This window comes from Emys orbicularis, chromosome 7 (assembly GCF_028017835.1).
Source record: "Emys orbicularis isolate rEmyOrb1 chromosome 7, rEmyOrb1.hap1, whole genome shotgun sequence".
Taxonomy (NCBI): domain Eukaryota; kingdom Metazoa; phylum Chordata; order Testudines; family Emydidae; genus Emys; species Emys orbicularis.
Window position 1 is genome coordinate 119,356,005 of NC_088689.1, and position 21,497 is coordinate 119,377,501.

Below are 21,497 nucleotides of genomic sequence, written 5' to 3' on the forward strand. Positions count from 1 at the left end.
CCTGTAATGTCAGTTTTTGCATGCAGGATTGAGTGTTCTCTGGTTGGGAAGCAGGAGGTGTATATGGTTGAAACCCATGGTTTATGGAAACATGGGGCCCGATTCAACTGTCTAAACTGGCACTGATTTCTAAGGATGAGCTGCGATAACTCATAAGGTCCTACGGCAAGTGTGTTGCTGAAATGTCAGCTGGGCAGTATCAAAGAGCATGAATTGTAATTAGCGGTGTGTGGGGTCAACAAATGAGTCAACAGTGTGTTCATCCCCAAAAGCATTAGTGATAAATTTATATTAGTGAAATTCAGCCTTGGAGATTTGGAGACTTGTTATTACAAAGAGTCAGGCAACCATAACATGATGACAACTTGACATACAGACATTGCACAGCAATGTTTGCATCATCATGACTTTGTCATGAGTATGCCTCTTGTCTACAGCTGTCTGAAAAATTTCAAATTCCAAAACGTTTTGATGAGAAAAGGGGACAAATATTTCACAAAATGTTTTTCAGCCAACTCTAATTATGATCATGTTTCCATGGAATTCAGCATCATAACACATTCATGCACCATCATAATGCTGTATAAGGATTATTTTGTGACTGCAAAACAATATTTTCCCACTGTGCTTGGGATAAATTAAAGTTGTAAATTGTGACTATTACAAAAGGAGTCACCTACAAAGAGATGAGATCTTCAAGAGAAGAGGAACATTTTAATGCTCTCCTCCCCCAAACATTTAAATAGTTTCTTTTTGCAGGATGTTTCTTTGGATATCAAATACAAGCACTTTTAAAATTCCTTATTGTATTTCAGGCATACCAGGGCTGTATTGGGTTTTATTTCTAAAGCCCATTCCTGTCAAGTGGAAGATGCCCCTTGACTTGAGAGGGCTTTGAATTAGCCCCCCTAGTTCAGGCTATCAGCTGAACTCTGAAATACTTTTGATGTATCAGAATGCATCATATTTATGGCTAGTTTATAAATCTGGATTCTGCATTTAAAAAAAAAAAAAAAAAAACCACACCTCCTAAAGAATGAATAACTCGAATATTCTGCATTGCTACAAAACTGATTTTTTGCTTCTGAAAGCCAGCCAATTTCTATTTATCTTATAAAAATACAAAATGAAACATATATGCTGACCTTGTAAATAGGAATAATGTGATGTGATGTGGAATGGAGGGTTGAAATCACTAATTCACCAGTTTTTATTTATTTTGTCACTTTCCCATCATTTTGCAAAAACTCTTTCCTCTTATGATGCAGTGTCATGTGAGCATCATATTCCATAATTATAGCTGCTGCATGCAACTGATTTCAATACCATTCAAGACTCTAATTACCATCTTTCTTTATGGATGAGTCAGTCATCTAACTATATGATTTAATTTGACTGATCGCCATCATGGTAGAACATTTGCAAATCAGACATTGTAGCACAGACATTTTCTAGAGTGGCTTTATTATGCATGTACGTATTTATTAAGTTATTTCCAGAGCATATTATTTTATTTCAACAATAGTACAATGATACAAAAAAAGAGAGAGACTCTATAGAAGCTGTCAGTAAAAATACTTTAGTAAATAACATAAATATATCTAGGAGTAGTCTTAGATTTATTTCAAACCCCTTTCTGGATCAATGAAAATCTTTTCATTTTCATCCACAGACCAATATTGTAGCAAGAAATCTAGACACATCCCCCAAGAAGCTGTTAGTGCCCCTTCATGCATACATCCATCTAAAGGGGTTGCTACAGAGCGATACCAAAGTGTTCTCCCCAGGAACTGAGAGGTTGCCTCTGCAGCACTCAGAAGGCTTGATTCTCCTTTTGTTTACACCAGTGTAAATCAGGAAGACTATCAAAATCAATAAAGTTCCACCAGTGTAAAAGTGATGCAAATGAGAGAATCAGACCCCTGTCTCTGACAGCCTAGGAGAGAGGAAAACACAATGCAAACTCTGATTCTCCAGGTGGTGCCAGGCTAATCACTCTGTCCAAGGAATTGTGATGTCTGAGTCAGCACAAATGTGGCAGCCTTAGAATGAACTGATGACAAGTCTATAAGACATCATTTTGCTGGAAGAATTGCTTTTGTAAATCGAAGGAGCTTTTTTGTTGTATGCCAGAGCTGTAAAAAAGTGTTTGGAAATTTTAATATTTTACATTTAACCTTTTATGCTTTGTCGAATATCTTTCTATGTGTGAGACAGCTGTAATAATCTTTATTACAGAGTACCACATACTTTATAAGGGAGCTTATTTCCTATTTGCCGCAGAGCTGGGGAAAAAAGTCCTATAATAACAATGCTTCTTACTGTGAAGTGCATTAAAATCACGTCACCCTTTGAACAGCACAATCCCCTTTTCCCTGGTGCGAGTGGCAGATGGGGGAGAGCAAGTTGAACTGTAAATCAGGAGAATGTTACAGTTTTGACTCCCATTCATTTCAGGAATTTGTTTACACTATGTAAAGTGGTTTTAATAGCCCACAAGATCTATTAGTCATTATTTTAGGTCTGTTTTTTTCATTAGATTAGAGATGTGTGAAGTGATTTCTCCCACTAAGGATCACTGTTTAATTCATCTTTAGATTTAGTCTTATCCAATGTGAACTTTGGAAAGGTGAACTTTGACAAATAACTCATTAAATGGAGGGGAAAAAACTCACTGAACTTCTACATTCTTTTCATTATTCCATACTATCTCTAGAATTAGTCTTTTTATTTCAAAATGTGAACAAAAGTAGGAAATCAACCAACAAAATGGACAAAATTTATCATAGAAAAGATTGATTAAAAAATGGATGAAATTTCTGTGAAAATTTTCATTAAAATCAGGGCTTTGGAGCTGTGCTCCGGCTCTGCTCCAGCTCCAGGCAAAAACCTGCAGCTCCACTGCTCCGGAGCTGCTCCGGGCTCCGCTCCAAAGCCCTGATTAAAATTCCATCCTGTGGTTGGGTTTTTTGGGTATTTTTTTGTAGTTTTTTTGGGTGGAGGGGGAAGTTTGGAGGTTATTGTTATTGGGTTGTTTGTTTGTTTGTTTTTGGAGTCTCTCTGGGCCTCTTCCTAGAATCCTAATGCAAGAAATGGTTCCCCTAAGTTGTACATTATATGCTTGCTTAGAAGAAAATAGCTAAACTTGTCACAGCAATCGTCCCATGAAATATAAATGTCTGATATACAGTGCACTTAGTGTGAGGGTTGATTAGAAATTAAAACTGACAAAAAACTAGGTAAGGCCATGAGGATTTGGCCCAACATTTTTTAACAAGTAGACTTATAGCACATATGAAATGTTCTATATTCTGCAAGCTCTTGTCAGGTGTCCTACAGATAGTGGGTACCCATATGGTAGTGGGGTTAACTATTGCAATCAAGAATATCTGAATGATTGTGAACATAAAAATGTACTTTTTATGCAGATAAACTAGTGCCATTGGTTATTCTAGATAAATTAAAGAAGATGGAAGTAAAAGTGAAACCTTAAGCAGCAACAGACAGAGGCATAACTCTGGACCACAAGATCAGGCATTAAGGGCTTGATATAAAGCATATTAGAGTCAATGGAAAAATTCCCATTGGTTTCAAAGGGCTTTGGATCAGGACGTAAAAGCTCAGAATGACCAACAGAAAAACATGATCAGCCATTGTGGCTGTGTTTTATAGACTACAAGAAAAAAAGAAACTCAGAAAGATTTGTTCCACAAACCTCAAGAAAGTGCTACTGGAAAAAAGTTTTCTTTGACATTACATAGACTTGCTTCATCTCTGTGTGACCAGAGAGCAGCCCTCATAATAATAAAATTACACCTGAGATAAATGAAGGAAAATGTTTCTCCTGAAAAAGACTTTATCACAGATATGAAAGACTTCATGATAGATTACAAAAGTATAGGAGCCTGACAATGATGGGTTTCATCAGTGCATGTCTTTAAAGAGATATGAAATGTACAATGCTACTGACAGATATGCTGCTCAGGTGTGAATTGGAAGAATCAAGCTCTCACTCTTGAATATGTTAACAGTAATCATATACACACACTGATGGAAGAATAGGCCTCACAGTGTATAGTACTAATGTGTATATGTATTGAATATGCACTGCATGTACTTATGAGAACATTTTTAAAAAATCCAAAATTCTATCTTTATTAATAGTTCAGTCAAGTATTGCAGAAGAGGAATAGACAACATCTTCAAAACAATCAAACTTCCTGGTCATAATTGTTACAAAAATAATTCTGCAGCACTGGAAGGACTCTTCTCCGCTAAATATTGATCACCAGAATCAATGTTTTACATGGAAGCAGCCTGGAATCCTTACTTGCTAATGATTCAGCTATAAAGCACTGTGATACCATCTAAAGATGCTAGGCTCTCCTGCTGACTTACCTTGATGTCAAGTGCCAGGACCCAGTACATAGAGGCAGTTATTTCTGCTGACTGACAGATCAAGTGAATGCTATTAACTCTGCTTTAGGAATGCAGGCCTCAATCTAGCAAAACACTTAAGCACAACCTTAGTTCACTGGAAGACTCAAATGATAAGCACATACTTAAGTTCTTTTTTGGAACAAAAATATAAAAAAAAGGTTACAGCTGTAAGGCAAAAAGAATGAAGGGCAGGGACAGAGAGGACAGAGTCTTGACATTAATCTCATATGTAGTGAGAACAGGCTGGGAACTCTGGCTCTTTGTAAATGCTCTACTCTAGTTCTTTTTTGGTGATGGCTCAGCTGACAAATTCATGTTGCCACTGAACTGACAATAGCAAAACCAACCCAAAGTGGAAATCTTAATAATGAATTTTTAATGTCCAGTGTTTTTTGACCTGTGCAGGCTAGAACGAATTTAGTGTCATGATATCAGAGCCAATATACTTTCCCAGGACTCAACTGTAGAGAAGCAATCAGAAAATAATTATATTCCTGCCATACAAAACACTGAACAACGGAAGCCCCATAGATGTCTGATGAAAGCAAAACTAAAACTTTTCACATATTGCTTGGCAGTGTAAAATTCAAATAGAATTATAGGATGTATACACGTAGCAATGGTATAAAATATAAGGCACAAACTAAGCCTTATTTGAAATGCAGCACACAGAGATCATCTTATTATGAAAGTGTTAGTGATACAAGACATTGAGAATCTTATTAAATAAAATATGCTAAAGGAACCATGTCTGCTTTTCAAAAGACCTACACACAATTCTATGGAAAATGGAGAATGATGGTGTCCCAGCTATTTTAGACTGGGATTTATTAGCCATCATCCACTTTTTATGGTGAAAGTCATGAAGGCCAGAAGCACCAACTTGTCGCTATTCAAGTCAGGTTTAGAACCAATGATAACTCCAGCAGCAAAGGGGCATAGACTTATGCTAAGGGAAAACTCAATATGAGAGGAATTTAAATATTTCCTTCTACAGAGAGTCGTTTATATACAGTCCGAAATAAATCAGTGATCAACCTATGGTCCATGGACATGGGCATCTGCAGACTATGTCTAAGAGGTCCGTGAAAGGTGACTATAAATTCAGATCCCAGAAGAGGCATTTGGTTTTTCTGATCAATCAAAAGTATGTGAATATCCCCACCTACAGGTCAAAACCCGTAAGTATTGTCATTACCATAGAAACCCATAGTTTAGCACCCTTTCTCGCACTGCGTCAAATGCCGGGCCAAACACATGCAATATTTATAGTTGAATTCTGTTTAGTCAATATTCAGTCTAAGGCTTCTATGGTAGGGGTCTGCGGACGACAGGTTGAATTTCCAAAGGGGTCCACACCTCCATTTGAAATTTTTTAGAGGTCCGCAAATGATTAGGTTGAAAACCACTGAAATAAATGAAATATAATCCAAGTTGTTCCAGGGCCTGCCTTGATCAATGTTCTTTTGCATTACACAATAAAGCAAGAAAACCACATATACTATTGCATATTTCAGTCAGCTAGCACCGATCACAGCTGACCTAATGCATAATATAAAACCTATGGGCCAGACTCTCTATTGCCCTGCACCTTGTGTACTCTTGTGCAAAGATCTTCATATTGAGGCAAAAGTTATTTACTCCCATACAAATGCTACCTAATCAGAATGGTAGTATTTTAGGACCTGAATACACTTGGCACTGGAACATTTTTAGTAGTGGGGGTGTTGAAAGCCAGCCCCCTTACCCCTGTCCACCCTCCCCCACCCCCCGAGGCTGGGAGCAGGGCAGTGTCTCCGGGAGGGAGGGACCTGGACAGTGTAAGGGGGCTGAAGCCACAGCTGGGGGCAGGCATGGGGCCAGGAGCAGAGCCCCGGGCAGGGGCCGGCAGCCGGGACCCCACGTGTGGGGCCAAGAGCAGGTGAGGGGTTGTGGAGCGGAATGTGGGCGGAGGGTCAGGAGCAGGGCATAGGTGCAGGAAGCACCCCCAGGTTTTATGCGTGGAGCCAGCAGCTGGGGAGTGGGGCTGTTGGCCCCGCATAAAACCTGGGGGTGCTGCAGCACCCCCTGCACCCCTATTTCCCACGCCTATGCATGTGGCACAAGTGTCAATGATAACACAAGGCACAAAACAGGGCAAACACAGAGTAAAACACATTCTACTCAGTGAAACCAATGAAATTCCATTGAAGTCAATGGGATTGCCTTATCTACATCCCACAAATTAATGGAGGGAGCATGGTCAAAGGGTTTGTGGCACAGCTGTTTGGAAAGGAGAAGGATTACTCCTGTGTAGATTCATTGACTCATTTAGGGGGTGGATAAAGGGGAACATGTAGATGCTCAGATCTGGTTTTACTGTATTTCTAAAATAAGACCATTCCCCTCCTGTTCATTAAACACCGTGAATACCTAATGGACAAGCAGCAGTAAGTTACAGGTATCTCAAAATCTTGAGTGATAGGAATCTCTTGCAAGTGGAATCGATCCTACATTATCACTGTAGCAAAAGGAACTGATTTAGAAGCAAGTCACAGATTTTTTCAAACCTCTTTTCCTGGGTATTTGCTTTAAAACAGTATAGAATATAGTAACAATTGAACTATTCTACTGTCCTTCTGGACTCCTCTTCCCCAGGCACCACTGGGCTAGATATGTGTACTTCTTTTCTGAGCCTTTAGTGTGTTATTAATCAATGTCAGCCAAACTGAGCAGTGAGGGGATACCAATTTTAAGGACATCTCAGGGACATTTTTATCACTTGGGATCTTTTTAATAATAAATATGATTTTAGTTCCAGTAAAACATTCCTGAAAATAACCTGGAGATTTTTGTCCTATTTTTTATCTGCTCTCCCCTTCCCCTCCCCACCCCGACTGCAGATGCCTAAAGTAAACCGTGCTGAAATCTACCTGTCCTATTCTCAAAAACCACAGAAAGTGAGATGTTTGCTTCCAAGTTGCATAAACGTGAGACATAAAACATACTAAGCTATGACAGCTTTACTACAAAAAAGATGTACAATATGTAGTCATGGAGCTATGCATTGCCCAAAGTCTATAAGAGCATACATCAAAAATATAGATATAAAACATACACCTGACTTTGTCTCAGTATGCTGCATGGGTTTTATCTCCGATCCATAAATAATGGAAGCATCAGCACATTTATCTCTGCACAATAACAAATCCCATCCTCCTGGTAACTGTAAACACACTGAAGCTTGTTATTGACCTTGTATAAAATACTGACACAGGAAAAAGAAAAGAAAAAAACCTAAGAAAGTTCCTTCCCTCCGCAACTACTCACTTCCAAAGCTCCATTATGAGCAGGAAACTACCAAATCTGTGATGTAAAAGGAACGAAATATACTGTAAGTGATGAGGAACTATTAAAAAATACCAAAGTACTGAACAAAACATAAAAGCTATTATTACTGTTTCATCTAACAAGAGATATTCATCTATAGAGTCTCTCTCTCCATATATGTTTTGCTTTTTTAAAAGGAACTTCATTTTAAGTGTGATCTTAGAGCATCAGTAACAGTAAGGAGACTGAATTTACAAATCAGTTTATACAAATATTCTATGCAATTTCAAATATTCAGATAATCCATGAAGTTATGCTGGAATGTTTGAATGGACTAAGGGAGTTAGGCACTCATCTATCTCTGATTGCTTGCCTAACTCTGTTAGGTCCCTTTGAAATTCTATGAGTTAACACAATACTGCCGGTGCTTAAATACATCATTCATTTAATTTAGTAGGAACATTTCCTGAAATAGTCTTTGACTTGAATGAACATTGGAAAATATGTGTCCAACAAGATAACATAGCCATAACATTTTCACATAAAATATCCTTTCCTACATTATCAGTTCTCAAGGACCATAAAGGTTTCTACTTAACTACTCTATTCAAAATGTTTTGAATGGAACAATTCTTCTGATGGCCATGACTATAATTGGTAACAAAATGCTATATTAGACACATGCCCATACCAGCTAAAAGCCTCTCAAAACTTTGTATACAAAATAATTGTGTTTGAAGAGCCATAAGGGCTGAGCTGAGTAATTTGAACCTTCATAGATCATAATATGGTGTGATGGGATGCATAAACCCCACCTTGGTTAAACATGGTTAAGAGGGGCCTAAGCCTATTAGGCCATGCGGGAGGGGTATTAGGCATAATTGGTAATCAACTCCAGCTGGGGAGGAGCTGGGTCTTCAAAAAGGAAGGAGAGGAGGCCAGTAGGAAAAAGAGCCAGGAGAAGAACCCGGGGTGAGGTTGCTGAGTGTCCACTCTTTTGGGCTCAAGACTGAAAGACGCCTGGGCAGCTAGAAGCTTGGAGCCGGAACTAGAGGGGCCTGAGTCAGGAGGAAGCCAGGGGGCTAAGCTCTGAAATAAGAATAAGAACTAACTGTGTGGGCATTAGGTTGAACCCCAGCAATAAGCCTGGAGGAAGGATGGTGTAGGACCTGTAAAGGAAGCCCGGGAGCTAAGGCTGTCAGGGAAGGCTGCTAGAGATTGGGGGGAAACCTGCATATGGACATTAAAAAGGAAAAGGCAACAGGAGATGGAGATGATGATTATCATTACAGTGGTACCAAAAGAGGTACAATATGGAGCTGAGTCTGAGGGAATAGCAAGATGGTGGGAGTTGGGGGCTGTGGTGAGCCTGAGACAGAGTTTAGTAAATACTGGAAGCTGAGTGGGGCTATAAGTTTGAGTTGAGATTTCTTTGAATGGTCTATGTGGACAATCCCAGGCTGTGGACCTGTAGGTTTTAGTAATGCCCAGGAAGAGAGGCTGAAGAGTCTGGAACACTGGGTATGGTTTTTATGCACATTTAGGACTGGGGTACCTCAAAAGGAGTATGAAACTGAAACCTTATCTGGCCGGAGGGCTGCGTTGCAAGAAGAGATGGACCAACACAAGACCTGAGTGGCCGTAGACGCTTGAGGAGGAGGATCTGGTATGCTACACCAAGCCATGAGTGGGCATGCCAGTGGTGAGTCAACCTTTTTTACATCCAGTAACTTGTAACCAGTGTCTTAAGACAATTAAGGCAGGTGCTTAAGTGCTTTGATGAATCAGGGCTATAATGACTCTGAAGCCCTTTGGTAATGTGTGTTAATGTACTACTGCAATTAACTCATCTCACCAAGGCAAGAATAGCACTACTGTATGATTAAGGGACATAGAAACACAAACTATTAAATTCCACTTTCTGCTTTAATATTATCAGGATATAGAAGTAAGCCTGAGTTCGACTGAAATTGAATGAATTTTCCACATCATGTGGTATGTTTCTGCTCCTTTCTGTTGCACTATTAGTTGACGTAGTTATGTCTAAGTAATTAATCATTATCTAGAAAACATGAATTGCGTGTTATTTTTCCCTCTAATTCATTTATCAAAGGTCACCAATGTATGTTAAAGGAGCTAAAAACTCAAAGCTTACAAGTGAACCTGGGCTGACTTACGGATTTTTCATCAAAACAATGTGGCAAGAACCCCTTCAATGTATTTAATGTACTTCTTGAATTTTGCATGAAGACTTTGGCTTGAATCAAACTAAGGCTTAACATGAAATGTACATGGGTGTTTGGGTTAAATCCATGTGGACTGAAATGGAAGAAAATGTTCATGGAAACTTCTGTAAATTAAACGGCCCCGTCTTTGGAAATAGTCGCTAAAACTCTCATTCAACAAGCCTTTTAGGGGTGTTAATATAATTTTGCTGGGCTGAATTAATCTTCATCTAAGTTCCAGGCTTGCTTCTTGGAGTATGTCTTCTCTGATGTGTTCTGCACCTTAAGCCATTCTCTGTTTCCACATGACAGTGGAAATTACATACCACAGACTGGATATTACGGCTGTAGGTAGCAAATGAACCACAGGAGCAGAAGAACAATTAAGATTACAAAAAAAATCTGTTTCCATGCAAATCTCCTCCACGATAAAGAGCAGGAGAAGAGAAATACTGAGAAAAACATTCACAGAACTGTTTCTAAATGGAATGTATTTCAAAGTTTTCCAGGAGGCATCAGCTGCTATGTAAATAACCAGCTAAAAATGAAATAGTCTAACTTGTATTTTTATGTATCCATAAAACTCCTTCCACTAAATGTTCACTGAAGTATAAAACACTAAAATGTGGAAAAAAAACAGAACTATAAAACTAAAAAGTAAACATGGAAAGACTATACAAGCTTTTAAAGAGTAGCATCAAAATATAGTTCTCGCTATTTGAATCAGTCTAACAAGGTTGCTTGGTGTCTGTGTGTGTGCTGGTTTGGGTTTTTTTTTTCCTTCTTCCTATAATAGAGGTTTTAAATAGTCACAATGACAAAGGGACATGATTCCAGCCATGCCTGGTAAATCCATGACATCGTAGAAATTAATCATCAAGAATTCTGTTATTTACTGAAATCTTCTATGACAAACCAAATGGCCTAGCAGATTTCTTTTTCTAACAGTTGGGATGTGCTTAATTGGTGTAAAGTGAAGCTAATGTCTAAACTCAGAGATTTGTGGGCTTTAAAAAAAAAACCAAAACCACACCTTTTGGTCTCTTTACATGTTAGCGATTACTAAAGTGTTATAGTTATATGCAAATTCTTCACAGGTAGGAAGGGTCTGAGAACAAAGAGTAAAACAGAATTCTTAATTGACTCTCATACAGAAACAGGAATCGCTTCACAAACCAGAAGGGTGAAAAAACCTACGAAGTGAGTATGGCAACAAGATGAATTAAGTCCTTTCAGGGGGAGGGCTTGCTACTTGCTTCCTTTATGTTGGAATTTAAAATACATCATTTTTAAACACTTTCTTAACCGAACTGCACTTTATTTGATTACACTAGCTATTTTTGGTTTGCCCATAGCATCTTTTCAGCATGGTATTGAATCGATATTAATCCAAACAATGCAGCTTTCAGTCAGATTCCACAGATGGACTCCAAGACACTGGTTCTCAACCTTTTCCATACCGGGAGACCGTAGGACCCCCAACACCCATCTACCCAGGACCTAACTGGGACCCCTATAGCAATACTCTTGGAAAGGCAAGGTGGTCATGATGCTGATCCCTGTTCACAACCTCTAGGCTAAGAACTGTCTGTGTGCCTGTCAGATCAGGATAATATCTGATGTGATTCATATGCAAAATGCTCTCAAAAATAGACACTGTCAAGTACTAGATATCAAAAATCTCGCAATAGAAAAGGGCCTAACAAGCCACTGGCTTATGAAAAATCAGTGGAATAACAGAAGTGGGTCCACAGTTACATAGTCTATGCTGTATTGGAGGTAGTCCTTAATGGCAGCTATAGAAAACTTTTCTCACTGTGTGAGATAGTTAAGAGTAGTGCACTGAGCTCATTTGTACAAACATTCTACTTTCCAGGTAGCTATGCACCTCCATGCAGGATATACTTTTAACTAGCTTCTGGACAGTCAACAAAGTAACAAACCTTTCCTCTGAATTCACTGGCCCATCAAGGTACCACGATTCGTGACCTTCCAGTTCGGTAAGCTGCAGACAATTTCTGTTAGATCAAGCAGTGCATGCTGTAATGCACCTTTAAGAAACTAGGCTGGGTTTTGATAATCAGTGTCTTCAAATTCTCCCCCATGGATTTCTCTCACTCTTCCAGTTCATTGCTTCCCTGCCGTTTGGGAGAAGAGGAAAGAATATTGGGATGTTTGCCAAGTTCCTAAAACTAACTGACTGTTGCAAGCTTGCATCCTTGAAAATACTCTTGAACATACACTGTTTGAGTGTTAGTCACATTGCGATAACTGCTACACACACTAACCCTTTATGTTAAATTAAATGCAAAGTAACAGAAAGCAATGTAACTACTAGAGTTCATTGCAGTTCTGTTCTAATATTAATAACTAGAACTGTTATCTGGTATGAAAAGCAATTACAGTTTTGGTAAAATGTAGCTGATTTTTTTTTATCCAATTATATCTGGCAGCTAAGCAAAATATTCTCTGAGCTGCAATAAATAGGTAAAACTTTCATCTGAAGGTACAGACAATACCAAAGGTAATCCTTGGGAGATTACATTTTCATTAACTTTATTTGCTAGGCAGTTCAAATTTGACGTACTTTTATATTTTGAAATACAAAGGAATCCGAAAGCTCCTAGTGGTTTTCAACTAGGAAACTGCTTCCCCGGTAAAAATTCCATCAGATTTCTTTTTTCTTCTCAACCCACATTCCCCCAGTAAACTGCTTCAACAAAAATTACTTTAATGGTATAACATACTCTGATCACAACACCTCGGTAGCATATTTCACTCACATAAAAACCTGATAGGACGTAATGTAAATGGTTTACACAAATTTTACAGCCTATTAATGTTATTGGGTTGAAATGGCAAATAGCTATAAACCATACCATATAGGCATAACTTGGTTTGATATGTTTGCTTCTATTTTATAATGGGTATGAGAGCTGTATAAAATCAGGCACGCAAGAAGGAGCTGGCAAGATTGGGGGTTTGCATGGCTTCATAGAAAGGTAACCAAATGTAATGCTAACATTGGGAGGTTAGCTTAAGATAAGTAACCTGAGGTACAGATGAGCCTCTGAACCATTTTCAGCCTCTTCCCCCTTCCCAAAACACAATTTATCCCTTGGCTCTGTGGCCCCATTTCCCTCCCTTTTGAAAATCAGATGAGGATTGAGCAGCTCTGGCAGGCTATCTGTGTCCGGTGACTAGATTTTCTAAGTGACAAAGTGTTAGAGCTGATGTTCCTAGAAGCTGAGGTGTTGCCCCAGTAAGGTTTAGCTACTCGGAGGAGACAGAAAAGGGTGCCCAGTCATCCTTCTCCTCCTTCCCAGTCATTCTGTGGATAGTACTCCATTACAGCACTGAGATGGCTTATGGGAGAAATCTCACAGGGAAGATGGGAAAGTGACCAGGGGGACTTCAGTGCCAACTGGCAGAAAGCACAGGGGTGCACAAAGGTTACAGGTGTCCTCTGGGTCTGGTATCTACATGCTAGTTCAGCAAAGAGTGTCATGTAAGGTCTTTAATGAAAGGTTGAGTCACTCTGGTCCTCATGATCATTGTGAAATGGATGGATAATATATAAGGGGTTGTGTGTGTATATACTGAATTATGTTCTTAGGGTCTGTGACTTGGACTGGTCACCAGAAAAGATGAGGAAAAGGGTTCCTTTCAGATGAGATGTTTATCTAGCTGTGTGCCTACATGGAAATTGAGTATTGTATGGTTCACAATAGGCACCATTTACCAACTGAGCAAAATGCTAAGCAAGTGATTGTGATGTCTGCTGAGGGGATCCTAGACCAAAGCACAAGTGGTGGGGGTTATTCTGTTGCAAGTGCAGCCAATGGATTTTTAGACTATAACTGTAGGTGGAGACCAACTCTGCAACTGAAGAGGCAGTAAGACAGCATGCTTGTTTCATGAACAGATCCACAGCCAAGCCTGGCTGTAATATGTCGGAAAGATTCTGGATGAGCTTTTGCTCTGTATGACATGACATCGTCTTGTTAGTTAAGTTTGGGCTCTAGTATGCATGTTATGGTTTTATTTTATGTTTGCAATATTTCCTCCTGCTATTCTTTGCATCTCTGTTCTTTGTTAAATAAACTTATACTTGATTTCTCTACAAACAAATCCAAATGTAATCCCCCTTTCCTCCCTGGGTTACTCGGGAGCGGGCAACACTCACCTGTGTGCCTGATGTTGTTGACTTTAAAGATGATCCGGAGTATCCCAGTGATGATGTTGGATAGGTGGGAATCCTCTATTCACTCCTCTGCTGCAGTCCCTTTACTCCTAAAGGAATTTAAAATTGGCAGTGCCTCCACCTGGCTGGCCCCTGTACACACTCAATGGTGTGCCTTGGGAACCCCCAGGAATAAAGTTATTCTAATAATAAATAATAATAATATCATCTGTGGCATGGGTGTAACTCAAAAATACCAATAGAACTGTCTTTCTGGGGACAGTTATCTGAGCTGGGAGAGGAGTTGAGTTAAAGATGTTTGCCATGGTGAAAGAGGTGGCAGAGTTATGCAAGCTAGGGTATAAGCATAGGGAATCACAGGTGGCTGAGGTGGGTTGGGGGGGGAGAGAACTAATCCACACCTGGAACTGTCTGTGTTTGAGGGGAGAGAATTTCCATTTTATTTAGAAAAGACTAAAGCATAGATGGAGCTTATCTCCATTAGGTGCTGCTGCAATACAAATAAGTGTAATATTAACAGGGTAAATTTACATGCTCAGCTGCTCCCCCTTCTCCTCAGGTGAGTTTAGAGATGGGCTAAGTTCCCAGACAGGCATTAGAAGGAATAATATTGTAACATCAGGGGTATCTGAAGGAATGAGGAGATAATGTTGTCTAGAAATCTAACCAACCACAGCCCCAACACCACAGGACCTGCCTCCCCTAGGACACGCAGCAGGCACCTCACCCACCAAACAAACACTGCTTGTTTAAATCTGGGTTCCCCGGCCTCTCAAACTGCACCCACCTGCAACCCAGCTCACGGCAGGTGTGGGGAGGGGAATGCTTTTATAACTTAAAATATCTACAAAGAATAGCAGAAGGTGGCCTCTCCCTGAACTTTTGTTGTGTTTTGAGGAATGAGCATTAGAGTGGCTTGCTTTTTAATTTGGAGATCTCTCTGGGAGAGCAGAGGCAAAAACAGTGTTCGTCTGGATAGAAGGGAGTAAAGCATCAGAGGTGAAGACCACTCCCCTAAGGTGAATTTATGTGGCACATAAGCAGAACATCGACCTTGTGCCGGCTCTCTGCATGGCGGTGAAATTCACCCAGAAAAAAACAGGGAGAAAAGGAGGTTAAGAGCATCATCTATTCATTACCAGCAATGCAATGTGAACAGTTAGAATTTTAGAACTATACTCTGAGTTGGCATGAGGGAAGGGTTGTAATATTCCCCTCTCAAAAGAGATCTATAAAGCTTTGCAGTAACATCACACAGAGCATTCATGAACAATAAACCACTTCTTTATTGCCCCTTACTCCTCATTCTCCCGCTTCCTGTGTGTATCTATCCCTGTATCTTAATCAACTGTTTGATCACTTTTTCCTATGATACTGTACTACTGCCCTCTGCTGTGTGTAGATAAAATAGCACACTGATTCTTTTATTAAAGAAATGAAAACACCTTCCTTAACTAAATATCCCCCTAGCTTCCCAGAGCTATCTTATTTTTTATCATGACCAACAAGATGACCAGGATTATAGGTGGCTGATAAATGGCAGCAGCACTACTCGACAATCAATTACATGTTAATATAGCTATTGGGGATACAAATACCAAGCATACAGCAGCACAAATACTGCAGATCAGCAAGCTAAGACATTGTTTATTACCTGCTGCATATTCTTATTTCTTTAACCAGTGCCACTTACATTTTCAAGGAAAATGCTTCACTTAAATTACTTTATTGCTCCATCTGTTTGCTCAGGTGTTCAGTTTAATAACGGATTTTAATGTTGGCAAACAGCTCTGCTTTTTATCTTTTGTTGGGAGGGGAAAGGTATTAAAAATGGGACAGCCTGGCTATTTGATTTAACATCTGTCCTCTTTTCTATGCATGGGTTGAGAACTAAAGGCTCGATTGGCCGTCACTGCATTAAAACCCTGGAGAAACTCACTGTTGATAGTCCTCCTTGCATAGGTCTCCTCAAACGATTTTGGATGATCCCCTTGTTGTTGAACACCCAAAACAGGGTGCCCAAATCCTCTGCAGAATACTCAGTGGAGCCACTTGGAAAACCCTATGTAAGCCTTTAATTACATTAGGTAGCTACCTGCAAGTACATTCAAACCACTGTGGATGGGCTGTGTACAGTTAGAATCTCTTCAGCACAGGTACAGTGATTTGTCAGAACAATTCTGTGATTTGTTTTTGTTTTAAAATAATCATGAAAGAAGTTAAATAAAACTTCCCTACTGGCCCTGAGTGGTATCTTCTCCTGGCCACTTATGCCTGCAATGAAATGGCTTTCAAGTGTAATAGAATGGCATGATTATACCAAGTAAGATTTGCCGTTTTGTCCCTATCCTATAGAGAATTGGTGGGGTAGAACATTTTTCTGAGCTACTACTGGTCAAATACTAATCTCAGTGTTACTGTCACTATCCTCAATCTTCATGTTTCTCTGTACTGGACACATGACTTTGATTAAATAAAGTCATGAGGTAATATTTGAATTAAGTTGAAAAACAGGCAGGGCAGTTAGTGGGTGCATGGGGAATATGCTCCTTTGATCTTATGCAACCAAGCAAAAATCGAACATAGTTCTTCAAAATATTTCACTTATACTATATTTAGGATAAAAATGCTTTCGCCTACTATGAGGTGTACTATCCAATCAACTAGCCCAAGTACACAAATTAAGAAAAAACAATGAACAGAATGCCAACAATAAAGCTCTCCCCAACCATACGAACCCTATTCGACATGGAAGAGCAGGGGGCAGGGAGAATCAGCAGAACAGATGTCCCAGGAATACAATTGTCACTCTGGTGGACCAAGGGGCACGGAAATGAGTTTCAGAGTTGAGGGCTACTCACTGGACACTCCACCAGCAGGGGGCTATGAGCCAGAGTGCCTGAGATCACCGCAAGCACCAGTGTTTTACGAGGAGCGAGGTAGCCTCTAAGCACGTGTCTACACTTTGAGCTGGGAGGGTGATTGCACCTTGAGGAGACTCTGGTTTTCATCTAGCTAGTACCCTAAAATGGAGTGTGGTGAGAGGGGCTAGCTCCCCCCGTATGCATCTAGTAGTTCTGAGCATGCACTCTGGGAAGGTAGTTTGTGAGGCTGCATTCTATTTTTAGCATGCTAGCTCTAACCCAGAGCTGTCTCCTGGAGCTGGGGATGCCCCCCTCCCTCCCACAAGTCCAAGTGTAGATGTGCCCAAAACGTTTAGGACTGAATTCTCCTCTTGCTTACACTGGGTCTATGCCAAAGTCATTCCATTAACTTAAATACAGTGAATCCTGATTTACTTCAGTGAAGGCATGTGTGAAGGCAGAATCTGGCCCAGCAGCATAGGGATTAAGTGTCTCTTACTGAGTTGTCTTGTCTTATATTCTTGCACAGCCTAAAACTAAGACGGTAGCTGTACAATTAATCAGATACATTACAAATTAGCATATTCATTTTGTGTACAAAAAATCTTGGTTTGTTTATGTTACATTTCTATGGTTAGACACGTATGTGCTTGCCTAAGCCAGGTCCACACTATGAATTTACACTGGTATAACTACGTCGCTCAGGGATGTGAAAAATCTACACTCCAGAGCAATGCAGTTCTACCAACCTAACCTCCGCTGTAGACAGCGCTATGTCGAGGTATGGCGTCTCCTGTCAAAGTAGCTACTGCCTCTTGTGGAGGTGCATTTACTAGGCTGCCAGGAGAATATAATAGCATCTTCAGTGAATCACTACAGCAGCGCAGCTGCACTGATGCAGCTTTGTAGACCTGCCTTAAATGTGTTTATTCTAAAAGATAGCAATATTCAGTTACATTCAGTGTGAGGCTTGACTTAGTGTAATATAGGGTCTGATCTGAAGCCCCATGATGTCGATGGAAAGATTCCTATTAACTTCAAGGGGCTTTGGATCAGGGCCAAAAATTCACAAGGACTCATGGACTTTAAGGCCAGAAGGAACCATCAGACAAGTTACAGACAATCCACCATTTACTCTAGTTTAAACCTGAAAGTGACTTGTGCCTCATGCAGCAGAGGAAGGCAAAAACATACCCAGGGGCTCAGCCAATCTGACCCAGGGGGAAATTCCTTCCCACCCCCAAACCAGTTCGACCCTGAGCATGTGGACAAGACCACCAGCCAGTCACCTGGGAAAGATTTCCAGAAGAAAATGCCTTGCGTAAATAAACCTAAATCCAAGAATGCTTCCCCTTTTTTTCAGCATAAACCTACATTGATTTGATCTTCCTGTCCACGCTGAAAGAAAAGTGTAAAAAATTCAGTAAAGTTTGCTTTTACTGCTATTCCTTTCTTGCTGTCACTTCTTGGTTTGCTAAATGGAAGAATATTCACGTGGATAACTCCTATTGGCACTGCTTGATCTAACAGACACGTTCCCAATGTACACATGCATAGTTATGTAGACCTAACATTGAACAAGAGAAAGGACTGCTGACAAAGAAGGCCATTGAAAAGTGGAATGTTCGCTAGTAATGGAGGAATTCTGCCAAAAAGATATAGCCCATAAATGGGGGAGGGCAGGGGAAGCCTCTCATTTTGTAAATGTCCTGGGTTGGCTTCTGTGACTATGATAGAACACAGACGATTAAATGGAGAATGAACTTATGTTGCCATATGCCACAATATATTTCTGAATGAAGGAAGATAATAGCACAAAAAGGCAAACACTTTGTTCTACAAAATGGTAGAAAACTTGCAAGAAATGTTACCTTGAGCAATTCACTTCCCCTTACTGTGTTTCAGACTAATCTTCCCATTTGTAAAATGGAGTCAATACTTATCACATCATAAGGTTATTGTGTCGGTTAATGCCCATACAGTTTTTTCCCCCAATCTTCAAATCACTATCTACTATACAGCCAGAACTGACTGGACACTGCAAAGACATTCCTTCAAATTCTGTTCATTTTGATCATGTTCATGCCTGTTATTCACTATTCAGGAACATTTGTGAGTGATTTTTTTTTGTTTACACAAATGTTTGGGAAACAGCTCTTCTTTGCATGAATACCCTATTTATATGCTAGCGTGGCAATTCATTCAAAATAAATAATGACTTGCAAATAAACTTTAGTCATCAATGGTGACACTACTGCTTAAAAACCCTTAGTCATCCAATCAGAGCAGAAACAATGCCCTGTGACTTAGGTGACTGATCAGTCACACACCATAAATAACACTTAACAAATAGACAAAGTGAACGCTGATGAACATCTGATAACCTGCAATTTGTGTACATAAACTATATGGCCATTACAAATATATTTGCAGAAATGTATATTAGTTGGCAATTTGCAAACAGGAAAGACGGCAAAAGGGCATTTTCTATAATTTTTCACTGTCATAACTTCCCTAATGTAGTGGACAAGTCTCCCCATAACTCTTAAGAACTATACCTGTAAATGGTGAGCTATGTTTGAAATTTTGAATATTTTTAATGATTTTTTTCAGCAAAATTTTAAACTTTGACCACCACCCCCCAAAACCATTTTTAGCAAAATTCATAGTTGCTTTTTAACCAGTTCTAATTCTCTGATTATGCATGTTGATTGTATGTGAAATTAGTCCTGAGAATCTCACTGAATGACTTTTGTGTTTAAAAAAAATATACAAACTTTTGGACTTCACTTTTGACTGAGTCTGATGTGAAAAGTAAATGTAACAATCTGTACTAGCATAAATCTAAATAGAAATCCATAGAGGGCTGTTAAGAAGAGTAGTAGGTGTTGATCACAAGCCTAGCACTCTTAACTTAGCACCGTTCCTCTTTCAGCAGAATTTTTATTTTCTGAAAATGTAGTGCTATATCAGAATGCCTTTTCTTTTTTTATAGCTGATGCATAATGTATGATTCCCCATAAATCTGGACTGAGTCTAGCATTGGACATGCACAACCATTAATAAATGTATAACAAAGACAGACTTTCACAGCTGCTTTTTGAATAAATTCAAAGGATTGTATGTCTGTCTACAAACTTCCCAAAGTTTGCAATGTGAAGGATTTTATTTCATTTTCTTAATAGTTTCTCCTTTTTTTATGTAAACTCCTGTTATGAACCACCACTGTGACCCTGTCATATGTTCAGCAGAGAAGGGTCTATGTTTGGATATCATCCTTCGAATTGCGACTTACAGTGATAGCAAATAAGTTGCAATGCTACTTTTGGACACTTTCAAGTCCAGTGCTTTCAAAATTAGACAGCCAGCATGGTGACAAAGTGGTGTGATGGAGTGAAGGTTCTTTTTGACTCCCCTGATATAAGACTAATGTTAGTTTCCCTGGGCAAAGGTTGTGCGATGGCCGCCATTTTTGCCAACACTCTGGATTGAACCGAGTTGCTATTGCTTCAACTAAAGTAACCAGGCTCTGTAGGTTGACTGTAGCAGAATCATATCCCTATGGAGCCGCAAAGAGCAGAACCTGAAACATGCACTCACCAGTGGGTTACACTTACTTCCTCCTTAGATTTCTGGAATCAGACATACATGCCCAATCACATGTGGTAGGAGTTCCTCATCTCTCACAGAGTCTGTGGGATTCAGATGGGCTTCTGACTTTATGGAGGAGCTTCTCAGATACAAGTGGGATGATCCTCATGTCACTTCTTTGGCAAAAATACCAGATTCCCCATTAAAGAGAGTCTGCTACTCTGTGCAATCTTTATTGCAGGCACATAGATTATTGGAATCCAGTGCTTAGTTCAACCCATGGTCCATTAAACTAATTCACGTGTCTCTATGTACCTTTTAAAAAATGGAATTGAAACTAAATTTAAAATCTTGATTTAAGATGGCCAGTAGATTACTAGTTTCATGCTATTCATGAAACGATATATACTGATCTGATAGTAAATCATAATGGACATCACTCTTCTCTTAAAGCTAACAAAATTGATAATATAAGAGTTCAGTATAATTCAAATTCTAAACTTCTTCCCTATTCTCTCATTGACAGTGTTCTTAATCTATATTCCTGTCACTCAAACTCCTACTGTGAGCCAAATGGAGGCATTTAAACACTAGGGGCAGGTCAGAACTGTGCAACCCTATTGGGTGCTCAGGGAGGCATAATCAGTCCCAAGTGTAATAGTGAGCAGGGTTACTGCATAGGTAGCTCTGTGGGTTGTTGTGGGAAAGGGTGGAGCATAAGCTTGCCTCCTCTTCGTCTCTTTTGGTGAGAGGCAAGAGCCTGATTCAAAGCCTATTGAAATCAACAGCAGTCCAGATGCTCCCTTGAGCACAGAGCCTGCCTGTTGGTCTGCTTGCTTTTCTCCTGTACACACTCTGTCAGTT